Here is an 11078-nt window from a genome sequence, read left to right as displayed (position 1 = left end):
GTGGGTCTTTGAGAAGCACAAGTCTTCTGCAGCTGACAAGCCCTGTTGCCCACAGGTCCACACACACAGTCAACACAGTCCTGCCCCGTGTGCATGCCCCAACCTCCCCAAGCAGACCCAGTCTCTCCATGGCGGGAGCCCCACACACTCCGCCACCGCCCCACACTCTCCACCCGCTCCTTGTGCACACCCTGCCCTTCTCAAGTCGGCTCAGTTGCCAGGCTGCAGAGAATCCAGTCACCAATCTATGCAGGCCCACACATTGCCTGAGGGCTTGTTGTTGGGTGGGGCCAGTCTCTAGGGTGGGCTGCCTGCCCTGGCTGAGCTGGATTAAATCGGGGCTCTAGGGGGTGGGGCAGACCCTGTGCTAGCTGGCCTCAGGGAGAACTCCAATGGCGTCTGTGTCAGCATGCCCACACCAGGCCACAACAATGGCCGCCGCCAATGTCCCAGTCCCTGGAGAGGTCTCACCCCTCGCCGAGATGCACTCAGGGCCTGTTAGGTGAGTCTGTTGTCACCAAAGCACTGTGCACCTTTCTTTCTGGTCATTTTAGGATGCTTTCTGGAACGGGTGAGTTTGTGCATGGGCCCTTTAAGAGCCAGTTTTAGTTTCTTTGTGAATCGGGTTTTCTGGGGGTCTCCCCAATGCTTTAGTAGCAGGCACAGTCAGATATTATGCCGCTGGTCTCGATTGTGCTGGGTCCACAAAATGCCCACAGCGGGGGCGCTCCCCGGCTCAGGACCTCGCGCCTCCAGGGAGGCTGTGTACCTGTGAGCTGCTCCCGGCGGCCGTGAAGCTGGCGGCTTGTGAAGGCGGTGTTTTTCTCTCCAGAAGGGAGTCTCTGCCTCTTCCACCTCAGTTAGGATTGTCCGTTGTTGTAGGAGTTCCTCTCATCCAGTTTTCAGTTCTGTCTCAGGGGTAATTTTTCCACGAGTAGTTGTAAATTGGCTGTGTCCACGGGAGGAGGTGAGTTCAGAGTCTGCCTACGCCACCATCTTGATTCCGCCCTCTCCTGACTATTTCATAGTCCCCAATAATGGTGTCCATGAGGCTTGGCAGTGACTACTGGTGACTGGATCATTCCTTTCCTAATCCAGGTACCTCCTGTGGGTGGCATTAGCCAAAGACAATCTATGTTCAAATCCTCAGGAGTGTTTAGGAATTCTTAAGGCTCTGATTCATAATTCAAACCATAGAGTCAGGGGGTAGAAAAATCATTACATTTGTCTCTAGTCAAGACACCGTATCTGATTTTCCCTTATCTGATTTGTGTTGTTAATTAAATTCTATTCTCTGGGTTCTCTAAGCTTCTTAGTTCCTTGAAGCTCAACACACATTTTCTTCTCAAATAGTCCCAATTCTACAATTATAATCCTGGCTTTCTGGAATAGTGCTTATTCTTTGGGTTTTAGGAGAAGTTTAATTTGAAATACAAAGTTGAGTGATGATGTCTTCCTTCTTGGATATATGTTCCTATCCCAAGGCAAATGGAAAGCTCTAGCAGCTGCTTAAAATATTAAGCATTTGTGACTAACTGGATCTATAAGTGATTCTGAAATAATAGTGAGTTAGTGCAAGGTTAATAATTATCTTAACCTCCATCGAGATGGAACTTCTGGCACTGCAGAAGGCCACTGTGTTGGGGGGGTGGGGATCAGCCAAACATTTTTCCATTCTCTGTTTTGCAAGTAAATTGGAGAACATTTTAGACTGGTTCCAAGCTTGCAAACCTAGTTTTACGCATCATGTAATGCCTCTCACTGCCTCCTATAACCTATAAGTAATAAAACTGAAGTTCTATAGCTATAGTTCACAAATGGTTGAGACATCTTTGTGTTCTTTCTCTTTGTTAAAACAATTTTGATTATTGCAGCCTTTTTCTTTTTACCTGTTGCTATATCTAGGAGAACAGCTCAAACTATTTTTCATCTCAAAGGAAGGCCTTGACTGGTGGTAGGTACTTAGGAATTCAGAGGAATTTGAAATAAGAGTCCACGTGCTCTTCTGACATGGCTCACCTAGGTAGCAAAACAGTTGTAAGATTTAAAAGGATCTCAGCACAAAAGACAGCAGACAGAGCTTGGCTGAGCTCAACAAGCGGCAAGCATACTCACAAACCTTTGCTTTTTGCTTCTCTGCTTCTGCCAGAGCAAACAGTCAGAATTTGATAACCAGTTGCCCTGAGCATTGTTGAAGCAAGAGATCTCAAATCATTGCTGATCCCATACTTTTGTCTTTTCCCCTGAGTTTAACCTTCCTTTGGGGGCTTTTGTGGCTGTTTAAAATTAAAGGCTAAAAGGAAGGTTTCAATGTGAGCGTCTTTGTTGCAGCGGTATTAGTTCTAGTTAATAAACTGAGTTTAAACTAGAAAGACTGTGCCAGCCATATTTCCTAAACACTGTGTAAAGAAGCGATAAACGGAAGCCATCTGCATTTCTAGTTTATCAAATTTTTATATTTTTAATAAGCCCAAGTCATTTGATAACATATGATGATAACACTTATGGCACTTGCAGATTAAAACAAATGTGCCTTGGCAAAAAGCTTTATGTAAACACGTGATTGCAAGTAGAGAGGAAGGGTGGTCACCTAGAGCAAAAGTAGAGATATGTTGGTGAGAAAAGCAAATGTCTGCTACACTTTTTTCTACAGACAAATTTTGTAGTCTGTTAAACCCCCAGTACAATATCAAGTCCTATAGAAAAAAATTATATATGTCTGTATATATGATATATGTATGTATATGCCCGTATACATGTACCTGCAAATACATATACATGTATGCATATGTACCTGCAAATACATACATACATGTGTATGTATATACACACACATATATATTTATATATTTGATGGTACTCTCATTTCTCTTAAAATAATTAAAAGTATTATGGGATGAAAGGCATAGGGAAGAACATTGAACCGATGCTTCTGTATCTTAAAATATTTAAGTCAACAAAATCAGTGTAACTACACAAAGCCATCTTTAGGAATATTACAGTTGGCTTCTATAGGCAAAACTTATCTGCACTCTTCCATTCATTTATTGATTCATTCTTGCATTCAATACAATTTATTTATCTTAACTATATACATAGAGTTGGAAAGGACAATTTTTAGTACCCTGAGGATAAAATTAGGGTCCAGGTAAGGAGCAAAAAGGGCCAGTGTAAGTGTGATGTCTCAACAGAGAGAGCACAACAGGGCCAGGCAGATGCAGCCAGCAGTATAGGAAATCTGGGTGAGTGAAGAAAGCTACATAGCTAACATGGCGCCAGGCATACAATTGGTTTCCCAGAACCACCCCCAGTCATCAAGAAGAGGGAATCATTTGCAAAAGCCAGATAGGAAGCAAGATTAGCAGATTTGAATCAGGTAATTATAACATTCATTGTTTTTTTTAAAAAAACTGCATTGGTGGTTTCTGTTTTTATAATTATTACTTTAGGTTGAACAGATAACAAGATTAATAACACAGAATATCTACCTTCAAAATCCAGCCATTTGTGACAACATGGATGGACATTGAGGGTATAATGCAAAGTGAAATAAGTCAGAGGGAGAAGGTCAAGTACCGCATGATTTCCTTCATTAAGTAGTAGATAATAACAACAATAAACAAACACATAGGGACAGAGATTGGATTGATGGTTACCAGAGGGGAAGGGGGGAGGAAGGAGGGTGAAAGGGATAATTCAGTACATGTGTGTGGTGATGGGTTGTAATTAGTATTTTGGTGGTGAACATGATGTAATCTATGCAGAAATAGAAGTACAATGATGTACACCTGAAATTTTTACAATGTCATAAGCCAATGTTTCTGCAATAAACAAAAAATTAAAAAAAAAAAATAACACAGAATATCTACCTTCAAAAACTTGACTCTCGGGGCCGGCCTGGTGGTGCAAGCAGTTAAGTGCGTGTGCTCCGCTGCAGCAGCCCAAGGTTCATAGGTTCAGATCCCAGGCACGCACTGATGCACAGCTTGTTAAGCCATGCTGTGGCAGCATCTCATATAATGTAGAGAAAGATGGCCATGGATGTTAGTTGAGGGCCAGTCTTCCTCAAGAAAAAAAGGGAGGATTGGCATCAGATGTTAGCTCAGGGCTAGTCCTCCTCACACACACACAAAAAAAAACAACTTGACTCTCAAATATGCAAAAACTTATTTGATGAGGTTGCATTTGCAATGTATTTAGAATATAGCAAGTTCCATATGAGATATTTCACAAACAAACCACAAATCAAAGAATATTTGCAAAGACAGCCTTTTGATATAAAAGGACTCGGGAAGTGGGTACGAAGACAAGGGTTCATTTATTTGAGTTGGTCTACTCCTGGGAACTAATGAAGAGACCTCCTCCTCTCTTCAGGCTGCTGATCCAGAGCATAGGTAAATCCAAAAGCTATTCTTGGCCATATTTTGCCATGCAGACCAACAAGCAGGAAAAGGTGGTTGACGACTAGAGGGAAGAATGAAGCAGATATGCAGACAGAAGTAAAAGGAAGTGAATCCAAGTGGGGGGAGTGGATGAGGGAAAACTGCAGAATAGAGGGAACGAGGGAGACAGAGAGAGAGAGAGAAGGAGAGAGAGACAGAGAGAAGTTTCTCAGTTTCCCCATTACTCTGCTTGTTTCTGTTTGTGATATGCATCTCAGACCTTGAATTCCCAGAGATACTATAGCACATGTCCAATGAATATTCTTTTTCAATTTTTAATTTTTTTTTAACACTAACCAAACAATGAAAAAACACAACTCCTTGAAGAAAATCTCAAGTCCAGAACCAGACTAGGAGAAAGGTTGATTGGATAAAGTGGCATCTGTTTTGGACCAGAAACCTGAAGCAAATTGTAGGCATAGGTGAACTTTTTGCCTGGATCTGTTTTCCTTTCTTTTGCTCCAAAGGTTTTGCTCCAAAGCCTAGTGGTTTTTTTCCCACATAAAAATGTGAACCATGTATTTGTAATCTGAATCCATCTCTTACATGTTCTAGTCAAAGTTCTTTTGGCCATAAGAAATGTAACTTGCTCAGGCTAGCTCATATAAAACTGGCAGGAATCATGAAATGAAATAATGCACAGCTAGGTCTTCAGAATCTAGAACAAGGAACCAAGAAGGTGCCAGGTTCTAAAGAAGCTATTCTCTTTATATTTCCTTACTTCTGAGATTCCTCTGGTTGCTTCTCTGTGCAAATTTACTAAATTTCTCTCCTTGAAAACTGTCATTCTCAGCTTAATCAAGATTTCTGCACACAATATAACTTGGGTTTGAATGTGACCTGAGCCAGCCAAAGTGCTGACTCTGATCCATATTATACATCAGCCACCCACTGTGAATTTACTGACTAATCTTGTTGCCTTTTGGAGATAAAGAGAAGAGAAGAGAATCTATAGTTGCTAGGTGGCTGATTGCTGGTAGATTGGACCTGGTTGGTTGAAAAAATTATTGCCAGGAGGCCATAGGATTAAAAAAGGATGTCCCTGATACATCTGAAGATTGTTTTCCAAAATATACAAAGAACTCTTAAAACTCAACAATAAGAAAACAAACAACCTGATTAAAAAATAGTCCAAAGACCTTAACAGACGCCTCACCAAAGAATATATACAGATGACAAATAAGCATATAAAAAATGCCCCATCTCATATGTCATCAGGGAAATGCAAATTAAAACAAGGATGATATACCACTACAGGCCTATTAGAATGGCCAAAATCCAAAATATTGACAACATGAAATGCTGATAAGGATGTAAAGCAACAGGAAACCTCTCATTGCTGCTAGGGATGCAAAATGATACAGCCACTTTGGAAAACAGTTTGCAGTTTCTTATAAAACTAAACATACTCTTACCATTTGATCCACAACTGTGCTCCTTGGTATTTACCCAAAGGAATTGAAACTTTATATCCACACAAAACCCTGCACATGGATGTTTATAGCAGCTTTATTCATAATAGCAAACAAGATGTCCTTCAGTAGATGAAAGAATAAACTATGGTACATCCAGACAATGGAATATTATCCAGCGATAAAAGAAAAACAAGAGCTATCGAGCCATGAAAAGACATGGAGGAAACTTAAATGCATATTACTAAGTGAAAGAAGCCAATCTGAGATGGCTATATACTCTATGATTCTAACTAAATGACATTCTGGAAAAGGCCAAACTATGAAGACAGCAAAAAGATCAGTGGTTTTGGGGGGTGGGGAGAGATGAATAGGCAGAGCACAGAAGATTTTTAGGGCAGAGAAAATATTCTGTTTGATACCATAATGATGGGTACATGTCATTACGCATTTGTCCAAACCCTTAGAAGGTACAACACCAAGAGTGAATCATAATGTAAACTACGGACTTTGCATGATTATGATGTGTCCATGTAGGTTCATCAATTGTAACGAATGCACCACTCTGGTGGGGGATGTTGTTAATGGGGGAGACTATGTACATGTAGTGGCAAGAAGTATATAGGAAATCTCTGCACTTCTCTGAACATTTTTTACAATGGTTCATTGACAGACAAGTTTGGAACAAGAGGTGTTTGTGTGTTGATTTTAAAAATACTTTTATAAATAAAATCAATTTGTAAATAAATGTGAAATTCACATTTTTTTTGGAATTCACATTTACTATCTTTAATCAAGGCAAGAGACTTTGGTTTGAACTAACTAATTGATTGACAGGAATTAATGAAATTATCTAATAGATTTTCCCTGTTACAGATTCATTTTTCAACTCTAATATACTCACAGAAATTAAAACAATCTTAAGACAAAGTATCAATGATGTACTACTGGAATTGCAAGTTAACTGAGAAGATAATTTGTCAAAGTGATTCTTATTACCCTTTATTGTTTACAAGCTGTCACTCAGTTATCTTTCCACTCCTTTCAGATGGAGAAAACAAGAGCCACCTTTTAAATCTCGTTTCAAACAGCATCTCCTCCACACTCTAGGAGGCTTTCTTGGTTCACTAGTTTGAAGTATTTTCTTTTCCTTTCAACTACTACAGCAATAATTTCCAGTATTATTCAGTTGTCTTAGGTGATACAATACCTTTTACAGGGAGCTATATGTTTTACTAGTATATTCTCTGCTAGCATACATATTCCATATCGGCAAAGACCATTTTATACTTCTCTATCTTCCTCAATTGCATGTAAACAAAATTTACTCAAAGTAATATTATATATTTTAAACAACCAAAAAGAAAAATTCCCAGTGACTGTTTGTATAAATCTAACCAAATGTGCCTCTGTCCACTCCTCAGCCCAGATCCCTCTTACCAGAGAGTTAAAACAACAACAACTTCTGTCATTGGTTCTCATTCTCTTTGCTCTACCAGTTCCTGAGGTCTTGAAGCTCCTTCTCATATTAATACATGTGACACTAGGTCCCTTAGTTTGATCAATTAATTATATAAGTTCATAGGGTCCCCAGATGGTGGACACCTCCATTGCTTTAGTATCCATTGGGAACCCTTGCCATGACAGGAAGCGCATGTTATACAGCCAGCCTTCCCAGGTACACCATGGTTCATGGATCCACTCCTATCTGAGGTCCCACTACCACTGCACAGGGGCACTGTTCTCCTGGGCTCAGGTCCTGCTATAAGGAATAAACCATTGTCCCCTTTTCAGCACTGGGAATGTTTCTATTCTCCCCTGCCAGGAGAGGTAGCTTCCACTTCTCCCTTACAAACGCTTTTCTCCATACCCTTCTCTTTGGTGATGGAAGTCTGGATCTCTCATGATTTCCCTTCAAAGAACCTTTAAAAATCCAATGTTGGTCTCTTTTTCCTTTTGTTTGACAGCTTGTTAAAAATGCTGAAATCCAAATTTTTTTTCTTACTAGGTCCCCTCGTTACACTGACGTAGCACACACAGTCCAACGCTAGCAAACATTTTTTAAATAGATTGTTTGATTTGTTAATATTTTAGTTTGTGGAAATGTAAACGGAGAGAAATAAGTCTTAGAACTTAAAAATTTCACTAAGCTTGTTAACCTGAGGCTACTATCTCACTGACTTACAGCAGACAGTATTAATAATATGCATTGCACATTATTGGACGTGAGCAAAGTTAGAAGAAATCTAATAAATTATCTTACTTCCCTTCTTGTTAAATTCCAAATTGGCCAATTTCCATATGAATAACATTTGCTCTAGATGAAAGGAAGTACTGTTCATTATTTATAATAAGTGTCTGACATCATGGACCAAATAATTAAATCATAAAATTGGCAATCCTGACCTGACATTCAGGAATAATACAGAACATAGAAACTTATATTTAAAAATAATAGCCCTTTCCTGAGTTACTAGCATGGAAAATTCTTACTAAAATGAATTATGAAATAGAACTGAGTTATTTTTAACTCTTAAAAATGTGTGCTGGGAAAGATAAAAACAATATTTAGAGCACTCACATCAACTTAAAATAAAGTGGGAAAATATTAATGAAAAAATTTAAATCATACATGTTTACAACATCAACAAACTAGAAATATCGCCATTATAAGATGTCATGTTAAGGTAGGCAAAAGATCTGGAAATTTTCATCCTCTGCAAATCCCCTAACTCTAAGGACAGGACAGAAAAAAGAAAAAGAAATTCTTAAACATTTGTTGCTACTGCCACAGATGAGTTATGTTCATTTTGAGAGTCCTCTAAAATTGGTAAACCAAACATTGCTTTTTATGCTTGATAACTTGCAGAGTTCCATGAACTCAATTAAAGTCTGTCAAGATCAATTCCAAACAACGTGCAGGAAGTTATGTAAAATAAGGTGCTTGGCAAAAAGACGTTATGCTGCTTGTCTCAACTTGTACAAAGACATTAGGACATCAAGCCTGAGGATTAGTCAAAATCAGATGTTTCTTAAAAGAAATATTGTAGCATTTCTAAAGAATATTGAAACAATATATGCTTTCAAGTTTATAGTCGATGGCAGTTATCATTAGGCCTCCTCTCCAAAGTCCCTGCTTAATCCCATCCCATACTATAAATAGTTGTGTAATTAAAGGAAATATTTTCCCAATTTATTATTTCCATTCAACTTGCATGTTCTATATAGAACTTATATTTCCTTGTCCGTGCTACATACTAGCTTCCATATTTGTGTAAATTTATTCCTGGGAAGAACTAATTTTAAGTAAAACATTTATCTTTGATTCTCACTACATCTAAATGCCAGCATGTTCACACTATGTTTATTTTATTTTAATCTATGTGCTTGATATAATATATAAATTGTGGAAGACAGACGTCCAAGATGGTACCCAAAGAGCCCAACCTGCTGGTGTCATGGCCTTGTGTAACCTCTTCCTCGGAGTAATTTGTTCTAACCAAGAGAATATGGAAACACTAAGAGGGAGTTACTTCATGATTAGGCTATAAGAGATTATGACTTTTGTCTTGCCACCAGATTCTCTTGTTGGCCTTGATGAAGCAAGATGCTGTGGAAAGGCCTACGCAACAAGGAATTGAGGGAAAACTCCAGGCCTCACCCAGTAAGGAATCAAGGGCCTCAGTTCAATAGTCCGAAAGGAACCGAATCCTGTCAACAGTCACCAAATGAGCTTGGAAGCAAATCTTTCTACACTCAAGCCTTCAGATAAGTCCCCAGCCCTGGCTGATACCTTGTGTCCAGTCTTGTGCGAGATCTTGAATCAGAGGACCCAACCAAGCCATGCCCAGACTCCTGACCAACAAGAACTATGAAAACATATACATATGCATAGTTTTAAATCACTGAATTTGTGATGATTTGTTAGGCTGTAACAGATAATGAACACATAGTATAATATAACAATCAAAATAAATCAAAAGAACAAAATTTAAAATGTCATGAATTGTTAATATGAAGAGCTTTTTTCACTCTCAAAATTATATTTATATCTTCTGAGATATTCTCTGTGTTAGTTTGGGAGTGTGGACCTAGCATTAATAATAACAAAATACCTACATCTGCTCAGTTGCTTACATCATGGTTCTTTAATCCTTGCCCCCTAACATCTATTCAATCACTAAGCCCATTTGATTCACACTCAAAAACTTTCCCATTTCCACCCACTTTTCTCCTTCCCCACTGCTTTCACAATTACCTGGCATCTGAAACACCACATCAAGCCCTCCCTGGTCACTTTCTAGGCCCTCTTTCTCCCTCTGATCCATTTTATTCAGATAATCCAGAGCCAATTTTTAAAATTCATGTCTGATCATGTTCTTAACCTTTTATGGCTTTTGTAGAATAAAGGCTCAAATCTTTAATAGAATGCACCTGTGTAAACATAACGTAGCACCTGCTGACCTCTCCAGGTTTCATATGATAGATTGCCCTCTATACATCAGATAGACTGGCATTTTGTTTTCATTTCTTCAAATGAGCTGTACTTTGTTCTTCTACACGCTTCTTCCTCTGTCTGGAGTGCTCTTTTCTTCTACACCCACCCCCCATTCTCAATCTCCTTTACTTAGCCTATTCTTTTAGAACTCTAATATCTCAGCTTACAATCACTTCTTGAAGGGGAGCTTTTACCAACCCCTGGTTTAGGTTAAACTTCCTTGTTGCATACTTTGATTTTACCCTATACCTCTTCATAGCACTTATTTAAAATTACTAGTTCAATATTTCTATTCCCTACTAGATTTTAGTTTGTTGAGGGAGCTAGAAAGCCTCTCATTTATTTTGTAATCTCAGCATCTAGCAAAATATGTAGGCTGCAACAGATATCTCTTCATTGGTGGTTCTTAATTGGGAAGGGGCTAGTTCCTCCCAGGGCACACTTGGCAATGTTTGGAGATATTTCGGTTGTCACAACTGGGTAGGGGGTGGGGGAAAAGGGATGATGCTACTAATATCTAGTGAGTAAATATCAAGGATGCTGCTATGCATCCTGCAATTCACTGGACAGCCCCCACAAGAAATATCCAGCCCAAAATGTCAATAGTGCTGAGATTGGGAAAATCTGCTCTACATATTAATATTTATTGAATGAATAAGTCAAATAACTGAGTAAACTAATCTTGTATTATGAAGAAATGCAAGGTTCAAGAACATGAATAAACAA

The 11078-nt window shown here is 38.9% G+C and overlaps 1 long non-coding RNA gene across 1 annotated transcript in view; it reads left to right on the top strand.

The window, feature by feature from the left end:
- The first annotated feature begins 358 nt into the window (after positions 1-358).
- LOC147913774 (uncharacterized) overlaps positions 359-11078 on the top strand; it is a 33403-nt gene continuing 22683 nt past the window's right edge. The window contains exon 1 of the long non-coding RNA XR_015556307.1: positions 359-502. This is a non-coding gene — a long non-coding RNA (uncharacterized LOC147913774). The remainder of the gene's footprint in view (positions 503-11078) is intronic.

Source organism: Ceratotherium simum, chromosome 25 (assembly GCF_057802395.1).
Source record: "Ceratotherium simum simum isolate JZ-2026a chromosome 25, ASM5780239v1, whole genome shotgun sequence".
Classification (NCBI taxonomy): Eukaryota; Metazoa; Chordata; class Mammalia; order Perissodactyla; family Rhinocerotidae; genus Ceratotherium; species Ceratotherium simum.
This window is presented reverse-complemented; position numbering and strand designations above follow the sequence as displayed.